The following is a 20,713-nucleotide window of genomic DNA, read 5'->3' on the forward strand; positions in this document are numbered from 1 at the left end:
ACGATTTAATGACCAGAACATTTTAATATTTTTGAACATTCTTTTGCATACTTATAAATTCTTGTGTATTCATTGGATCATAGAAGGGTATTTTGTTTTAATTTATAAGTGATTAATAAATATATGTTTTAACATTATCTTTCTCTAATTGAAAAATTATTTCTTTTTTTCCAAGAGTGCGCCCACACAAGAGCTTTCTCTCTCTCCCATTGCCAGTACTTGTACTCCCTAGCTCTGGGCGCACCACCAATAAGGACTACTATCGAAAGATTGTATCTCTCTTTCCTATAGTTTAATTGTCCGCTTTTGTTTTTTTTCTCAATATATTTAATATCAGCAATAGAGATGAGCGGGTTCGGTTTCTCTGAATCCGAACCCGCCAGAACTTCATGTTTTTTTTCACGGGTCCGAGCGACTCGGATCTTCCCGCCTTGCTCGGTTAACCCGAGCGCGCCCGAACGTCATCATGACGCTGTCGGATTCTCGCGAGGCTCGGATTCTATCGCGAGACTCGGATTCTATATAAGGAGCCGCGCGTCGCCGCCATTTTCACACGTGCATTGAGATTGATAGGGAGAGGACGTGGCTGGCGTCCTCTCCATTTAGATTATAAGAGACTGAGAGAGATTTACTGGAGCTGACTAGGAGGAGTACTGTTACTGTAGAAGTGTAGAGACTGAGTGGAGAGAGTTTACTAGTGAGGACAGTGCAGTTTACTTTATAATCCGTTCTCTGCCTGAAAAAAGCGATACACAGCACACAGTGACTCAGTCACATACCATATCTGTGTGCACTGCTCAGGCTCAGGCCAGTGTGCTGCATCATCTATTATCTATATATAATATTATATATATCTGTCTGACTGCTCAGCTCACACAGCTTATAATTGTGGGGGAGACTGGGGAGCACTACTGCAGTGCCAGTTATAGGTTATAGCAGGAGCCAGGAGTACATAATATATTATATAGTGAGTGACCACCAGACACACAGTGCAGTTTATTTAATATATCCGTTCTCTGCCTGAAAAAAGCGATACACACAGTGACTCAGTCAGTCACATACCATATCTGTGTGCACTGCTCAGGCTCAGGCCAGTGTGCTGCATCATCTATTATCTATATATAATATTATATATATCTGTCTGACTGCTCAGCTCACACAGCTTATAATTGTGGGGGAGACTGGGGAGCACTACTGCAGTGCCAGTTATAGGTTATAGCAGGAGCCTGGAGTACATAATATATTATATAGTGAGTGACCACCAGACACACAGTGCAGTTTATTTAATATATCCGTTCTCTGCCTGAAAAAAGCGATACACACAGTGACTCAGTCAGTCACATACCATATCTGTGTGCACTGCTCAGGCTCAGGCCAGTGTGCTGCATCATCTATTATCTATATATAATATTATATATATCTGTCTGACTGCTCAGCTCACACAGCTTATAATTGTGGGGGAGACTGGGGAGCACTACTGCAGTGCCAGTTATAGGTTATAGCAGGAGCCAGGAGTACATAATATATTATATAGTGAGTGACCACCAGACACACAGTGCAGTTTATTTAATATATCCGTTCTCTGCCTGAAAAAAGCGATACACACAGTGACTCAGTCAGTCACATACCATATCTGTGTGCACTGCTCAGGCTCAGGCCAGTGTGCTGCATCATCTATTATCTATATATAATATTATATATATCTGTCTGACTGCTCAGCTCACACAGCTTATAATTGTGGGGGAGACTGGGGAGCACTACTGCAGTGCCAGTTATAGGTTATAGCAGGAGCCAGGAGTACATAATATATTATATAGTGAGTGACCACCAGACACACAGTGCAGTTTATTTAATATATCCGTTCTCTGCCTGAAAAAAGCGATACACACAGTGACTCAGTCAGTCACATACCATATCTGTGTGCACTGCTCAGGCTCAGGCCAGTGTGCTGCATCATCTATTATCTATATATAATATTATATATATCTGTCTGACTGCTCAGCTCACACAGCTTATAATTGTGGGGGAGACTGGGGAGCACTACTGCAGTGCCAGTTATAGGTTATAGCAGGAGCCAGGAGTACATAATATATTATATAGTGAGTGACCACCAGACACACAGTGCAGTTTATTTAATATATCCGTTCTCTGCCTGAAAAAAGCGATACACACAGTGACTCAGTCAGTCACATACCATATCTGTGTGCACTGCTCAGGCTCAGGCCAGTGTGCTGCATCATCTATATATATTATATATCTGTCTGACTGCTCAGCTCACACAGCTTATAATTGTGGGGGAGACTGGGGAGCACTACTGCAGTGCCAGTTATAGGTTATAGCAGGAGCCAGGAGTACATATTATATTAAAATTAAACAGTGCACACTTTTGCTGCAGGAGTGCCACTGCCAGTGTGACTGACCAGTGACCTGACCACACTGACCACCAGTATAGTTAGTAGTATACTTATATTGTGATTGCCTGAAAAAGTTAAACACTCGTCGTGTGACTTCACTTGTGTGTTTTTTTTTATTCTATAAAAATAAAACTCATTCTGCTGACAGACAGTGTCCAGCAGGTCCGTCATTATATAATATATAATATATACCTGTCCGGCTGCAGTAGTGATATATATATATTTTTTATATCATTTATCATCCAGTCGCAGCAGACACAGTACGGTAGTTCACGGCTGTGGCTACCTCTGTGTCTCTGCACTCGGCAGGCAGTCCGTCCATAATTGTAATACCACCTAACCGTGGATTTTTTTCATTCTTCTTTATACATACATAGTTACATAGACATCTTCTCTTTATCAACCAGTCTATATTAGCTGCAGACACAGTACAGTACGGTAGTTCACGGCTGTGGCTACCTCTGTGTCTGCACTCGGCAGGCAGTCCGTCCATAATTGTATACCACCTAACCGTGGATTTTTTTCAGTCTTCTTTATACATACATAGTTACATAGACATCTTCTCTTTATCAACCAGTCTATATTAGCTGCAGACACAGTACAGTACGGTAGTTCACGGCTGTGGCTACCTCTGTGTCTGCAGTCGGCAGGCAGTCCATAATTGTATACTAGTATCCATCTCCATTGTTTACCTGAGGTGCCTTTTAGTTGTGCCTATTAAAATATGGAGAACAAAAATGTTGAGGTTCCAAAATTAGGGAAAGATCAAGATCCACTTCCACCTCGTGCTGAAGCTGCTGCCACTAGTCATGGCCGAGACGATGAAATGCCAGCAACGTCGTCTGCCAAGGCCGATGCCCAATGTCATAGTACAGAGCATGTCAAATCCAAAACACCAAATATCAGAAAAAAAAGGACTCCAAAACCTAAAATAAAATTGTCGGAGAAGCGTAAACTTGCCAATATGCCATTTACCACACGGAGTGGCAAGGAACGGCTGAGGCCCTGGCCTATGTTCATGGCTAGTGGTTCAGCTTCACATGAGGATGGAAGCACTCAGCCTCTCGCTAGAAAAATGAAAAGACTCAAGCTGGCAAAAGCAGCACAGCAAAGAACTGTGCATTCTTCGAAATCCCAAATCCACAAGGAGAGTCCAATTGTGTCGGTTGCGATGCCTGACCTTCCCAACACTGGACGTGAAGAGCATGCGCCTTCCACCATTTGCACGCCCCCTGCAAGTGCTGGAAGGAGCACCCGCAGTCCAGTTCCTGATAGTCAGATTGAAGATGTCAGTGTTGAAGTACACCAGGATGAGGAGGATATGGGTGTTGCTGGCGCTGGGAAGGAAATTGACCAGGAGGATTCTGATGGTGAGGTGGTTTGTTTAAGTCAGGCACCCGGGGAGACACCTGTTGTCCATGGGAGGAATATGGCCGTTGACATGCCAGGTGAAAATACCAAAAAAATCAGCTCTTCGGTGTGGAGGTATTTCACCAGAAATGCGGACAACAGGTGTCAAGCCGTGTGTTCCCTTTGTCAAGCTGTAATAAGTAGGGGTAAGGACGTTAACCACCTCGGAACATCCTCCCTTATACGTCACCTGCAGCGCATTCATAATAAGTCAGTGACAAGTTCAAAAACTTTGGGTGACAGCGGAAGCAGTCCACTGACCAGTAAATCCCTTCCTCTTGTAACCAAGCTCACGCAAACCACCCCACCAACTCCCTCAGTGTCAATTTCCTCCTTCCCCAGGAATGCCTATAGTCCTGCAGGCCATGTCACTGGCAATTCTGACGAGTCCTCTCCTGCCTGGGATTCCTCCGATGCATCCTTGCGTGTAACGCCTACTGCTGCTGGCGCTGCTGTTGTTGCCGCTGGGAGTCGATGGTCATCCCAGAGGGGAAGTCGTAAGCCCACTTGTACTACTTCCAGTAAGCAATTGACTGTTCAACAGTCCTTTGCGAGGAAGATGAAATATCACAGCAGTCATCCTACTGCAAAGCGGATAACTGAGGCCTTGACAACTATGTTGGTGTTAGACGTGCGTCCGGTATCCGCCGTTAGTTCACAGGGAACTAGACAATTTATTGAGGCAGTGTGCCCCCGTTACCAAATACCATCTAGGTTCCACTTCTCTAGGCAGGCGATACCGAGAATGTACACGGACGTCAGAAAAAGACTCACCAGTGTCCTAAAAAATGCAGTTGTACCCAATGTCCACTTAACCACGGACATGTGGACAAGTGGAGCAGGGCAGGGTCAGGACTATATGACTGTGACAGCCCACTGGGTAGATGTATGGACTCCCGCCGCAAGAACAGCAGCGGCGGCACCAGTAGCAGCATCTCGCAAACGCCAACTCTTTCCTAGGCAGGCTACGCTTTGTATCACCGCTTTCCAGAATACGCACACAGCTGAAAACCTCTTACGGCAACTGAGGAAGATCATCGCGGAATGGCTTACCCCAATTGGACTCTCCTGTGGATTTGTGGCATCGGACAACGCCAGCAATATTGTGTGTGCATTAAATATGGGCAAATTCCAGCACGTCCCATGTTTTGCACATACCTTGAATTTGGTGGTGCAGAATTTTTTAAAAAACGACAGGGGCGTGCAAGAGATGCTGTCGGTGGCCAGAAAAATTGCGGGACACTTTCGGCGTACAGGCACCACGTACAGAAGACTGGAGCACCACCAAAAACTACTGAACCTGCCCTGCCATCATCTGAAGCAAGAAGTGGTAACGAGGTGGAATTCAACCCTCTATATGCTTCAGAGGTTGGAGGAGCAGCAAAAGGCCATTCAAGCCTATACAATTGAGCACGATATAGGAGGTGGAATGCACCTGTCTCAAGTGCAGTGGAGAATGATTTCAACGTTGTGCAAGGTTCTGATGCCCTTTGAACTTGCCACACGTGAAGTCAGTTCAGACACTGCCAGCCTGAGTCAGGTCATTCCCCTCATCAGGCTTTTGCAGAAGAAGCTGGAGGCATTGAAGAAGGAGCTAAAAGGGAGCGATTCCGCTAGGCATGTGGGACTTGTGGATGGAGCCCTTAATTCGCTTAACAAGGATTCACGGGTGGTCAATCTGTTGAAATCAGAGCACTACATTTTGGCCACCGTGCTCGATCCTAGATTTAAAGCCTACCTTGGATCTCTCTTTCCGGCAGACACAGGTCTGCTGGGGTTGAAAGACCTGCTGGTGACAAAATTGTCAAGTCAAGCGGAACGCGACCTGTCAACATCTCCTCCTTCACATTCTCCCGCAACTGGGGGTGCGAGGAAAAGGCTCAGAATTCCGAGCCCACCCGCTGGCAGCGACTGCTGATGCTGACATCTGGTCCGGACTGAAGGACCTGACAACGATTACGGACATGTCGTCTACTGTCACTGCATATGATTCTCTCAACATTGATAGAATGGTGGAGGATTATATGAGTGACCGCATCCAAGTAGGCACGTCACACAGTCCGTACTTATACTGGCAGGAAAAAGAGGCAATTTGGAGGCCCTTGCACAAACTGGCTTTATTCTACCTAAGTTGCCCTCCCACAAGTGTGTACTCCGAAAGAGTGTTTAGTGCCGCCGCTCACCTTGTCAGCAATCGGCGTACGAGGTTACATCCAGAAAATGTGGAGAAGATGATGTTCATTAAAATGAATTATAATCAATTCCTCCGCGGAGACATTGACCTGCAGCAATTGCCTCCACAAAGTACACAGGGAGCTGAGATGGTGGATTCCAGTGGGGACGAATTGATAATCTGTGAGGAGGGGGATGTACACGGTGATATATCGGAGGGTGAAGATGAGGTGGACATCTTGCCTCTGTAGAGCCAGTTTGTGCAAGGAGAGATTAATTGCTTCTTTTTTGGGGGGGGGTCCAAACCAACCCGTCATATCAGTCACAGTCGTGTGGCAGACCCTGTCACTGAAATGATGGGTTGGTTAAAGTGTGCATGTCCTGTTTTGTTTATACAACATAAGGGTGGGTGGGAGGGCCCAAGGACAATTCCATCTTGCACCTCTTTTTTCTTTTCTTTTTCTTTGCATCATGTGTTGATTGGGGAGGGTTTTTTGGAAGGGACATCCTGCGTGACACTGCAGTGCCACTCCTAGATGGGCCCGGTGTTTGTGTCGGCCACTAGGGTCGCTAATCTTACTCACACAGTCAGCTACCTCATTGCGCCTCTTTTTTTCTTTGCGTCATGTGCTGTTTGGGGAGGGTTTTTTGGAAGGGACATCCTGCGTGACACTGCAGTGCCACTCCTAGATGGGCCCGGTGTTTGTGTCGGCCACTAGGGTCGCTAATCTTACTCACACAGCTACCTCATTGCGCCTCTTTTTTTCTTTGCGTCATGTGCTGTTTGGGGAGGGTTTTTTGGAAGGGACATCCTGCGTGACACTGCAGTGCCACTCCTAGATGGGCCCGGTGTTTGTGTCGGCCACTAGGGTCGCTAATCTTACTCACACAGCTACCTCATTGCGCCTCTTTTTTTCTTTGCGTCATGTGCTGTTTGGGGAGGGTTTTTTGGAAGGGCCATCCTGCGTGACACTGCAGTGCCACTCCTAGATGGGCCCGGTGTTTGTGTCGGCCACTAGGGTCGCTAATCTTACTCACACAGCTACCTCATTGCGCCTCTTTTTTTCTTTGCGTCATGTGCTGTTTGGGGAGGGTTTTTTGGAAGGGACATCCTGCGTGACACTGCAGTGCCACTCCTAGATGGGCCCGGTGTTTGTGTCGGCCACTAGGGTCGCTAATCTTACTCACACAGTCAGCTACCTCATTGCGCCTCTTTTTTTCTTTGCGTCATGTGCTGTTTGGGGAGGGTTTTTTGGAAGGGCCATCCTGCGTGACACTGCAGTGCCACTCCTAGATGGGCCCGGTGTTTGTGTCGGCCACTAGGGTCGCTAATCTTACTCACACAGCTACCTCATTGCGCCTCTTTTTTTCTTTGCGTCATGTGCTGTTTGGGGAGGGTTTTTTGGAAGGGACATCCTGCGTGACACTGCAGTGCCACTCCTAGATGGGCCCGGTGTTTGTGTCGGCCACTAGGGTCGCTTATCTTACTCACACAGCGACCTCGGTGCAAATTTTAGGACTAAAAATAATATTGTGAGGTGTGAGGTATTCAGAATAGACTGAAAATGAGTGTAAATTATGGTTTTTGAGGTTAATAATACTTTGGGATCAAAATGACCCCCAAATTCTATGATTTAAGCTGTTTTTTAGTGTTTTTTGAAAAAAACACCCGAATCCAAAACACACCCGAATCCGACAAAAAAAATTCGGTGAGGTTTTGCCAAAACGCGTTCGAACCCAAAACACGGCCGGGGAACCGAACCCAAAACCAAAACACAAAACCCGAAAAATTTCAGGCGCTCATCTCTAATCAGCAACAGCCTATCACACACCAGTGCCCAGTCGCCCCTTTCTTCAATATATGACCTGCATCACCGCCAGCGGGTGGCCTCGGAATTCTTAGCATTTTCCTCGTAGCCCCAGTTGCGGGAGAATGTGAAGGAGGAGCTGTTGACGGGTCACGTTCCGCTTGACTTGACAATTTTCTCACCAGCAGGTCTTTGAACCTCTGCAGACTTGTGTCTGCCGGAAAGAGAGATACAACGTAGGTTTTAAATCTAGGATCGAGCACGGTGGTCAAAATGTAGTGCTCTGATTTCAACAGATTGACCACCCGTGAATCCTGGTTAAGCGAATGAAGGGCTCCATCCACAAGTCCCACATGCCTAGCGGAATCGCTCGGTTTTAGCTCCTCCTTCAATGTCTCCAGCTTCTTCTGCAAAAGCCTGATGAGGGGAATGACCTGACTCAGGCTGGCAGTGTCTGAATTGACTTCACGTGTGGCAAGTTCAAAGGGTTGCAGAACCTTGCACAACGTTGAAATCATTCTCCACTGTACTTGAGTCAGGTGCATTCCCCCTCCTTTGCCTATATCGTAGGTAGCTGTATAGGCTTGAATGGCCTTTTGCTGCTCCTCCATCCTCTGAAGCATATAGAGGGTTGAATTCCACCTCGTTACCACCTCTTGCTTCAGATGATGGCGGGGCAGGTTCAGGAGTGTTTGCTGGTGCTCCAGTCTTCGGCACGCGGTGGCTGAATGCCGAAAGTGGCCCGCAATTCTTCGGGCCACCGACAGCATCTCTTGCATAGCCCTGTCATTTTTTAAATAATTCTGCACCACCAAATTCAATGTATGTGCAAAACATGGGACGTGCTGGAATTTGCCCAAATGTAATGCACGCACAATATTGGCATTGTCCGATGTCACAAATCCCCAGGAGAGTCCAATTGGGGTAAGCCATTCGGCGATGATGTTCCTCAGTTTCCGTAAGAGGTTGTCAGCTGTGTGCCTCTTATGGAAAGCGGTGATACAAAGCGTAGCCTGCCTAGGAACGAGTTGGCGTTTGCGAGATGCTGCTACTGGTGCCGCTGCTGCTGTTCTTGCTGCGGGAGGCAATACATCTACCCAGTGGGCTGTCACAGTCATATAGTTCTGAGTCTGCCCTGCTCCACTTGTCCACATGTCCGTGGTTAAGTGGACATTGGGTACAACTGCATTTTTTAGGACACTGGTGACTCTTTTTCTGACGTCTGTGTACATTTTCGGTATCGCCTGCCTAGAGAAATGGAACCTAGATGGTATTTGGTACCGGGGACACAGTACCTCAATCAATTCTCTAGTTCCCTGTGAATTAACGGTGGATACCGGAAACACGTTTCTCACCACCCAGGCTGCCAAGGCCTGAGTTATCCGCTTTGCAGCAGGATGACTGCTGTGATATTTCATCTTCCTCGCAAAGGACTGTTGGACAGTCAATTGCTTACTGGAAGTAGTACAAGTGGTCTTCCGACTTCCCCTCTGGGATGACGATCGACTCCCAGCAGCAACAACAGCAGCACCAGCAGCAGTAGGCGTTACACTCAAGGATGCATCGGAGGAATCCCAGGCAGGAGAGGACTCGTCAGACTTGACAGTGACATGGCCTGCAGGACTATTTGCTTTCCTGTCTAAGGAGGAAATTGACACTGAGGGAGTTGGTGGTGTGGTTTGCAGGGGCTTGGTTACAAGAGAAAGGGATTTAGTTGTCAGTGGACTGCTTCCGCTGTCACCCAAAGTTTTTGAACTTGTCAATCACTTCTGATGAATGCGCTCCAGGTGACGTATAAAGGAGGATGTTCCTAGGTGGTTAACGTCCTTACCCCTACTTATTACAGCTTGACAAAGGCAACACACGGCTTGACACCAGTTGTCTGCATTTCTGTTGAAATAATTCCACACCGAAGAGGTGATTTTTTTTGTATTTTGACCAGGCATGTCAATGGCCATATTCATCCCACGGACAACAGGTGTCTCCCTGGGTGCCTGACTTAAACAAACCACCTCACCATCAGAATCCTCCTTGTCAATTTCCTCCTCAGCGCCAGCAACACCCATATCCTCATCCTGGTGTACTACAACAGAGACATCTTCAATTTAACTATCAGGAACTGGACTGCGGGTGCTCCTTCCAGCACTTGCAGGGAACGTGCAAATGGTGGAAGGCGCCACCTCTTCCCGTCCAGTGTTGGGAAGGTCAGGCATCGCAACCGACACAATTGGACTCTCCTTGGGGATTTGTGATTTAGAAGAACGCACAGTTCTTTGCTGTGCTTTTGCCAGCTTAAGTCTTTTCATTTTTCTAGCGAGAGGATGAGTGCTTCCATCCTCATGTGAAGCTGACCCACTAGTCACGAGGAACAAAGGAGAGGGCCTCAGCCGTTCCTTGCCACTCCGTGTCGTAAATGGCATATTGGCAAGTTTACGCTTCTCCTCAGACGATTTTAATTTAGATTTTTGGGTCATCTTACTGAACTTTTGTTTTTTTGATTTTACGTGCTCTCTACTATGACATTGGGCATCGGCCTTGGCAGACGACGTTGATGGCATTTCATCGTCTCGGCCATGACTAGTGGCAGCAGCTTCAGCATGAGGTGGAAGTGGATCTTGATCTTTCCCTATTTTACCCTCCACATTTTTGTTCTCCATTTTTTAATGTGTGGAATTATATGCCAGTAATATATTTATCAATAGCAATGGCCTACTACTATATATACTGCGCACAAAAACTTAAATGCACCACAGGTATGGATGGATAGTATACTTGAGGACACAGAGGAAGGTAGAGCAGTGGACTACTGTACCGTACTGCTATATATTATATACTGGTAGTCAGCAAAATTATGCACTGTCCTACTACTATACTGCGCCCAAAAACTTAAAGGCACCACAGGTATGGATGGATAGTATACTTGACGACACAGAGGTAGGTAGAGCAGTGGACTACTGTACCGTACTGCTATATATTATATACTGGTGGTCAGCAAAATTATGCACTGTCCTACTACTATACTGCGCACAAAAACTTAAATGCACCACAGGTGTGGATGGATAGTATACTTGACGACACAGAGGTAGGTAGAGCAGTGGACTACTGTACCGTACTGCTATATATTATATACTGGTGGTCAGCAAAATTATGCACTGTCCTACTACTATACTGCGCACAAAAACTTAAATGCACCACAGGTATGGATGCATAGTATACTTGACGACACAGAGGTAGGTAGAACAGTGGCCTACTGTACCGTACTGCTATATATTATATACTGGTGGTCAGCAAAATTATGCACTGCCCTACTACTATATATATATACTGCGCACAAAAACTTAAATGCACCACAGGTATGGATGGATAGTATACTTGACGACACAGAGGTAGGGAGACCAGTGCCCTACTGTACCGTACTGCTATATATTATATACTGGTGGTCAGCAAAATTATGCACTGTCCTACTACTATATATATACTGCGCACAAAAACTTAAATGCACCACAGGTATGGATGGATAGTATACTTGACGACACACAGTTAGGTAGAGCAGTGGACTACTGTACCATACTGCTATATATTATATACTGGTGGTCAGCAAAATTATGCACTGTCCTACTACTATACTGCGCACAAAAACTTAAATGCACCACAGGTATGGATGGATAGTATACTTGACGACACAGAGGTAGGTAGAGCAGTAGACTACTGTACCGTACTGCTATATATTATATACTGGTGGTCAGCAAAATTATGCACTGTCCTACTACTATACTGCGCACAAAAACTTAAATGCACCACAGGTATGGATGGATAGTATACTTGACGACACAGAGGTAGGTAGAGCAGTGGACTACTGTACCGTACTGCTATATATTATATACTGGTGGTCAGCAAAATTATGCACTGTCCTACTACTATATACTACATTGCAGCACAGATATGGAGCGTTTTTCGTTCAGAGAACGTATAATACTGGTGGTCACTGGTCAGCAATACTCTGCACTGTCCTCCTACTATATAATACTGGTGGTCCCCAGTCCTCACAATAAAGCTATTAGCACACTGAGCACAGATATTTGCAGCACACTGAGCACAGATATGGAGCGTTTTTCAGGCAGAGAACGTAGATATTTGCAGCACACTGAGCACAGATATTTGCAGCACACTGAGCACATATATTTGCAGCACACTGAGCACAGATATTTGCAGCACACTGAACACAGAAACTGAGAGAACGCCAACCACGTCCTCTCACGATCATCTCCAATGCACGAGTGAAAAATGGCGGCGACGCGCGGCTCCTTATATAGAATACAAATCTCGCGAGAATCCGACCGCGGGATGATGACGTTCGGGGGCGCTCGGGTTAACCGAGCAAGGTGGGAGGATCAGCCTTATACATAACAGCCACAGTAGTGTTCCTTACACACAATGTCTCCAGTATAGTGCCAGATACACATAATGTGCAGTGCCAGATAGACATGATATGCCCCCCAGCAGTGCCAGCTACACATAACATGCCCCCCAGCAGTGCCAGCTACACACAACAATATGCCCCCCAGCAGTGCCAGCTACACATGATAGTGTTTACTTTTTAGGGCAGGGTGCTGATCACAGGGAGGGCACATTTTTAAGTTAGGAGGGCAAAATGATGTACATACTGTAATGCTTGGAGCTCCCCTACCTACATGCCAAAGCATGGACAGTCGGCGCGCAGCAAAAATTTAGGGGCGTTGCTTCGTGGGGAAGGTGCGTGGCCACATAATAGTGGCAATTCGCATTACACCACACAGTAGTGCAGCTAATACACATTGCACCAGGTAGAACCTCCTATACACTTTGCGCCAGGCAGAGCACGTTAGACACTTTGCGCCAGGTAGAGCACGTTAGACACATTGCGCCATGTAGAGCACTGAGACACATTGCCTAGCCACAGACGCCTAGCGGGAACACTACATGACATGCTCCCCAGCCGTGCCAGCTACACATGATATGCTCCCCAGCCGTGCCAGCTACACATGACATGCCCCCCAGCAGTGCCAGCAACACGTGACATGCCCTTCAGCAGTGCCAGCAACACGTGACATGCCCCCCAGCAGTGCCAGCAACACGTGACATGCCCCCCAGCAGTGCCAGCAACACGTGACATGCCCCCCAGCCGTGCCAGCTACACATGACATGCTCCCCAGCCGTGCCAGCTACACGTGACATGCCCCCCAGCCGTGCCAGCTACACGTGACATGCCTCCCAGCAGTGCCAGCTACACGTGACATGCCCCCCAGCAGTGCCAGCAACACGTGACATGCCCCCCAGCAGTGCCAGCAACACGTGACATGCCCCCCAGCAGTGCCAGATACATAAATGTCCACACAGTGCCAGATATGTCCCCACAGTTCCAGATACATAAATGCCCCTACAGTGCCAGATACATAAATGCCCCCACAGTGCAGATATGCCCCCACAGTGCCAGATACATAAATGCCCCCAGTGCCAGATACATAAATGCCCCCACAGTGCCAAATACATAAATGCCCCCACAGTGCCAGATACATAAATGCCCCCACAGTGCAGATATGCCCCCACAGTGCCAGATACATAAATGCCTCCATAGTGCAAGATACATAAATGCCCCCAGTGTCAGATAAATGACCCCACAGTTCCAGATACGTAAATGCCCCCACAGTGCCAGATGCATAAATGCCCCACAGTGCAGATATGCCCCCACAGTGCCAGATACATAAATGCCCCCACAGTGCCATATACATAAATGCCCCCAGTGCCAGATACATAAATGCCCCCAGTGACAGATACATAAATGCCCCCACAGTGCCAGATACATAAATGCCCCCACAGTGCAGATATGCCCCCACAGTGCCAGATACATAAATGCCCCCAGTGCCAGATACATAAATGCCCCCACAATGCAGATATGCCCCCACAGTGCCAGATACATAAATGCCCCCACAGTGCCATATACATAAATGCCCCCAGTGCCAGATACATAAATGCCCCCAGTGACAGATACATAAATGCCCCCACAGTGCCAGATATGACCCCACAGTGCCAGATACATAAATGCCCCCACAGTGCCAGATACATAAATGCCCCCACAGTGCCAGATACATAAATGCCCCCAGTGCCAGATACATAAATGCCCCCACAGTGACAGATACATAAATGCCCCCACAGTGCAGATATGCCCCCACAGTGCCAGATACATAAATGCCCCCACAGTGCCATATACATAAATGCCCCCAGTGCCAGATACATAAATGCCCCCAGTGACAGATACATAAATGCCCCCACAGTGCCAGATATGCCCCCACAGTGCCAGATACATAAATGCCCCCACAGTGCCAGATACATAAATGCCCCCAGTGCCAGATACATATATGCCCCCACAGTGACAGATACATAAATGCCCCCACAGTGCAGATATGTCCCCAAAGTGCCAGATACATAAATGCCCCCACAGTGCTGATATGCCCCCACAGTGCCAGATACATAAATGCCCCCACAGTGCAGATATGCCCCCACAGTGCCAGATATGACCCCACAGTGCCAGATATGCCCCCACAGTGCCCTGCCCAATACATAAATGTCCCCACACAGTGCCAGATACATAAATGTCCCCACAGTGCTGATATGCCCCCACAGTGCCAGATACATAAATGCCCCCACAGTGCCAGATACATAAATGCCCCCACAGTGCAGATATGCCCCCACAGTGCCAAATACATAAATACCCACACAGTGCCAGATACATAAATGTCCCCAGTGCCAGATACATAAATTACCCCACAGTTCCAGATACATAAATGCCCCTACAGTGCCAGATACATAAATGCCCCCACAGTGCAGATATTACCCCACAGTGCCAGATATGACCCCACAGTGCCCTGCCCAATACATAAATGCCCCCACACAGTGCCCGATCCATAAATGACCCCACAATACCTGCAGTGCTGGGAGGGGGAGTGCTGCTGAGGGCGTGGGCGGACTCTTCCAAAACTGTCGTGTGCGCGCTATGCGGCGTCTGACGTCAGATGCCGGCACCGCACAGTGCGCATAGCGCGCATACAACAGTTTAGGCCGAGTAGCACTGCAGGCTGGGTCCAGGCACGAATATGGCGGCGCCAGCGCACGGCGCCCATTAAGGGTGGCGCCCCGTGTGGCCGCTCTATTCGAACATGCCTGGAGCCGGCCCTGGGTTAACAGCAGTAGTATCAAACAGTGGTAAATAAAGGTATTAGGGGGGTAATTCTGAGTTGATCGCAGCAGCAAGTTTGTTAGCAATTGGGCAAAACCATGGCCCTCATTCCGAGTTGATCGGTCGGTATTTTTCATTGCATCGCAATGAAAATCCGCTTAGTACGCATGCGCAATATTCGCACTGCGACTGCGCCAAGTAATTTAACAATGAAGATAGTATTTTTACTCACGGCTTTTTCATCGCTCCGGCGATCGTAATGTGATTGACAGGAAATGGGTGTTACTGGGCGGAAACACGGCGTTTCATGGGCGTGTGGATGAAAACGCTACCGTTTCCGGAAAAAACGCAGGAGTGGCTGGAGAAACGGGGGAGTGTCTGAGCGAACGCTGGGTGTGTTTGTGACGTCAAACCAGGAACGACAAGCACTGAACTGATCGCACAGGCAGAGTAAGGTTGAAGTTACTCAGAAACTGCAAAGTAGTTTGTAATCGCAATATTGCGAATACATCGGTCGCAATTTTAAGAAGCTAAGATACACTCCCAGTAGGCGTAGGCTTAGCGTGTGTAACTCTGCTAAATTCGCCTTGCGACCGATCAACTCGGAATGAGGGCCCATGTGCACTGCAGGGGGGGCAGATATAACATGTGCAGAGAGAGTTAGATTTGGGTGGGTTATTTTATTTCTGTGCAGGGTAAATACTGGCTTTATTTTTACACTGCAAATTAGATTGCAGATTGAACACACCACACCCAAATCTAACTCTCTCTGCACATGTTAAATCTGCCTCCCCTGCAGTGCACATGGGCCCTCATTCCGAGTTGATCGGTCGCAAGGCGAATTTAGCAGAGTTACACACGCTAAGCCGCCGCCTACTGGGAGTGTATCTTAGCATCTTAAAATTGCGACCGATGTATTCGCAATATTGCGATCACAAACTACTTAGCAGTTTCAGAGTAGCTTCAGACTTACTCGGCATCTGCGTTCAGTTCAGTGCTTGTCGTTCCTGGTTTGACGTCATAAACACACCCAGCGTTCGCCCAGACACTCCCCCGTTTCTCCGGCCACTCCTGCGTTTTTTCCGGAAACGGTAGCGTTTTTATCCACACGCCCATAAAACGGCCTGTTTCCGCCCAGTAACACCCATTTCCTGTCAATCACACTACGTTCGCCAGAGCGAAGAAAAAGCCGTGAGTAAAAATACTATCTTCATTGTAAAATTACTTGGCGCAGTCGCAGTGCGAATATTGCGCATGCGTACTAAGCGGAATTTCACTGCGATGCGAAGAAAATTACCGAGCGAACGACTCGGAATGAGGGCCATGGTTTTGCCCAACTGCTAACAAAATTCCTGCTGCGATCAACTTGGAATTACCCCCTAGGTGTCTAACTTCTAGCAGTGGAGGTCGCACCTCTCTGCTGCCTCTGGGTCCTAGTGCCCAGCATGTTCTAGTACAAGGACAGAGTTAGTGTTTGTTTTTCAACAAAACAACACTGGATAGAACAATTTGCTAATATGGTACTCCAATAACATTCAGTAGCGGCTCTTGCCACGGGCAAGCAGGCTTTTTGCCCGGGGCGCCGCTATCCCGAGGGCACCGTCGCCGCCGTGGCAAGAGCCGCTTCTAATCCACCCTCCTTCTCCGCTCCCCGGCAGCAGCGATCGCCGTGTGCGACCGCTGCAGCCGGCGTCGCTGACTGATGCTAGAGGTCAAAATTGACCTTTAGTGTCAGTGCGGCGCTGCTATAGAAGAGACGTTATGACGTCTCTCCCATAGAGAGGAGCCGGCGCCCGGACACAGCAGCAGCAGCAGCAGCAGTCCGGAAGCAGGAGCGAGGCTGGCAAGTATTGTTTTTTTTTTTAGGGTTTCAAAGCGGCTCTACTACGGGGGGCACATAATGGGGGCATAGCTACAGGGGGCACATACTGGGGGGCACAGCTACAGGGGGCACTGCTACTGGGGGCACAGCTACTGGGGGCACTACAGGGGGCACTACTACAGGGGGCACAGCTACAAGGGGCACAGCTACCGGGGGCAAATCTACAGGGGGCACTACTACAGGGGGCACTGCTACTGGGGGCAAATCAACTGGGGGCACAGCTACAAGGGGCGCTGCTACAGGGGGCACTGCTACAAGGGGCACAGCTACAGGGGGCACAACTACTAGTGGCACAACTACAGGGGGCACTACTACAGGGGGCACTGCTACTGGGGGACAGCTACTGGGGGGAAATTAACTGGGGGCACAGCTGCTGGGGGCACAGCTACTGGGGGCAAATCTACAGGGGGCACAACTACTGGGGGCACTACTACAGGGGCACTGCTACAGGGTGCAAATCAACTGTGGGCACAGCTACAAGGGGCACTGCTACTGGGGGCACAGCTACAAGTGGCACAACTACAGGGGGCACTACTAAAGGGGGCACTGCCACAGGGGGAGCAGCTACTGGGGGGAAATTAACTGGGGGTACAGCTACTGGGGGCACATCTACTGGGGGCACAACTACTGGGGGCACAAGTACAGGGGGATAACTGTGGACATGACCCTTCCCTATGAAGAAGCCATGCCCCTGTTTTGGGGCGTGCACTAGGGATGTGCACTTGAAATTTTTCGGGTTTTGTGTTTTGGTTTTGGGTTCGGTTCCGCGGCCGTGTTTTGGGTTCGACCGCGTTTTGGCAAAACCTCACCGAATTTTTTTTGTCGGATTCGGGTGTTTTTTTCAAAAAACCCTAAAAAACAGCTTAAATCATAGAATTTGGGGGTCATTTTGATCCCAAAGTATTATTAACCTCAAAAACCATAATTTCCACTCATTTTCAGTCTATTCTTAATACCTCACACCTCACAATATTATTTTTAGTCCTAAAATTTGCACCGAGGTCGCTGGATGACTAAGCTAAGCGACCCTAGTGGCCGACACAAACACCTGGCCCATCTAGGAGTGGCACTGCAGTGTCACGCAGGATGGCCCTTCCAAAAAACACTCCCCAAACAGCACATGACGCAAAGAAGAAAAAAAGAGGCGCAAAGAGGTAGCTGTGTGAGTAAGATAAGCGACCCTAGTGGCCGACACAAACACCTGGCCCATCTAGGAGTGGCACTGCAGTGTCACGCAGGATGGCCCTTCCAAAAAACACTCCCCAAACAGCACATGACGCAAATAAAAATGAAAGAAAAAAGAGGTGCAAGATGGAATTGTCCTTGGGCCCTCCCACCCACCCTTATGTTGTATAAACAGGACATGCACACTTTAACCAACCCATCATTTCAGTGACAGGGTCTGCCACACGACTGTGACTGAAATGACGGGTTGGTTTGGACCCCCACCGAAAAAGAAGCAATTAATCTCTCCTTGCACAAACTGGCTCTACAGAGGCAAGATGTCCACCTCATCATCATCCTCCGATATATCACCGTGTACATCCCACTCCTCACAGATTATCAATTCGTCCCCACTGGAATCCACCATCTCAGCTCCCTGTGTACTTTGTGGAGGCAATTGCTGCTGGTCAATGTCTCCACGGAGGAATTGATTATAATTCATTTTAATGAACATCATCTTCTCCACATTTTCTGGAAGTAACCTCGTACGCAGATTGCTGACAAGGTGAGCGGCGGCACTAAACACTCTTTCGGAGTACACACTTGTGGGAGGGCAACTTAGGTAGAATAAAGCCAGTTTGTGCAAGGGCCTCCAAATTGCCTCTTTTTCCTGCCAGTATAAGTACGGACTGTCTGACGTGCCTACTTGGATGCGGTCACTCATATAATCCTCCACCATTCTTTCAATGGTGAGAGAATCATATGCAGTGACAGTAGACGACATGTCCGTAATCGTTGTCAGGTCCTTCAGTCCGGACCAGATGTCAGCATCAGCAGTCGCTCCAGACTGCCCTGCATCACCGCCAGCGGGTGGGCTCGGAATTTTGAGCCTTTTCCTCGCACCCCCAGTTGCGGGAGAATGTGAAGGAGGAGATGTTGACAGGTCGCGTTCCGCTTGACTTGACAATTTTGTCACCAGCAGGTCTTTGAACCCCAGCAGACTTGTGTCTGCCGGAAAGAGAGATCCAAGGTAGGCTTTAAATCTAGGATCGAGCACGGTGGCCAAAATGTAGTGCTCTGATTTCAACAGATTGACCACCCGTGAATCCTTGTTAAGCGAATTAAGGGCTCCATCCACAAGTCCCACATGCCTAGCGGAATCGCTCCCTTTTAGCTCCTCCTTCAATGCCTCCAGCTTCTTCTGCAAAAGCCTGATGAGGGGAATGACCTGACTCAGGCTGGCAGTGTCTGAACTGACTTCACGTGTGGCAAGTTCAAAAGGTTATCCAAGTACCAAAAGAAATTTTGGATCTCCTATCCACTGCGCTTTCCCCTTACACAGATTAATAAAAAAGGGAAAAAAACCTCTACTTATCTGAGGGGGTTGATAATATTTTCTTTATGTGCCACCTTCTTCACTTTAGAATTTGATATGAGTAGTGATAGGTGGTGTTATTCCGGAGGTCCCATAAGAACAACCATGTAAGAGAAAATAAAACACGATCTAGTGCAATACCATCACATAAAACCCTTCATTAAATAAAAATGCAGTATGGATCCATATATTCAAATCCGAAAATCATATGATCCACGCATATGTATATAAAAAAATTTTTTAATGCTAAAATGGTTTTCAGTTAAACAGTATGCTTCAGTCACATAGATATATGACACTTGTCCACTTTTACATCCAATAATATGTGAGGGTGGCTTCCTACCAGATTTAGGAATTTTGAAGTGCTTATAAAAAAGCTGTGCAGATGTTACAGCAGTCCCGGGAACAATCAGCCTCAGTGGTCAGCACCTCGTCCTTTCCTCTTCTGGTCTGTTCGCCACAAGTCCTCACCATCAGCCAACGCGTTTCGATCAGGTCCGCTGATCTTTGTCAAGGCATATCCTGGTGGTCTTCTTTCCCAGCTATTTATACCCTCAGAAATGAATATTCCCAATTACTGGGAGGAGCCATTCTCACTTACAATGAACACAATTTTTACATCCATTCTATTATCAATTTCTAGTCTAACATTCAAACACTATTCTAAACAGCATCCCTCTATTTCATAATTTAATGCTAAAAAGTCATATAAAACGATTTATAAATGTGAAACATAAATTGTCGATGACCGGAAGTGCCCTGTGTACAGAGGAACACCTTCCGCCTATACTCTCACAGAGGTTCCACACCGCCAGGCGACGGAGTTTAATCCGTCCGCATTCGCGTCATATCCTGACACGTGATCGATTTGTCACGTGATCGCGGCTTTCCGTGTTGATGTAGTTTAAGTCCCGTCAGGAGACGTATCTGATCACGTGGTGCTGCACGCCCGGAAGTCCCGAAATCGCCATTTTTGGAAGTCCAAGAAAAACTTTTAATAGACTCTCACTTTATCATTATACATTATTATTATTATTATTATTATTATTATTATTATAACTGAATATTTCAAATATATTATTTTTCACTTAAAGCTAAACTCAGTTTGAAATATTCAGTTATATTCTCCAGCCCACTGTTCCTATATTAAGTGGGGGTATGTGAACTGTGGATATGGAAATTTCCTGTAGAGAACGTTTGATTATTGTATATAACTATTGTTATGAAACTAAAGGCAAATTCCCGTTTTTTCCAGGAAGCAATATGGCGCTGTAT

General features: G+C 47.6%; 1 protein-coding gene across 3 annotated transcripts in view; it reads right to left on the minus strand.

Moving 5' to 3' along the window:
- CYYR1 (cysteine and tyrosine rich 1) overlaps positions 1–20,713 on the minus strand; it is a 341,901-nt gene that overhangs the window by 245,122 nt on the left and 76,066 nt on the right. The window lies entirely within an intron of this gene.

The sequence above is a fragment of the Pseudophryne corroboree genome, chromosome 2, assembly GCF_028390025.1.
Source record: "Pseudophryne corroboree isolate aPseCor3 chromosome 2, aPseCor3.hap2, whole genome shotgun sequence".
NCBI lineage: Eukaryota > Metazoa > Chordata > Amphibia > Anura > Myobatrachidae > Pseudophryne > Pseudophryne corroboree.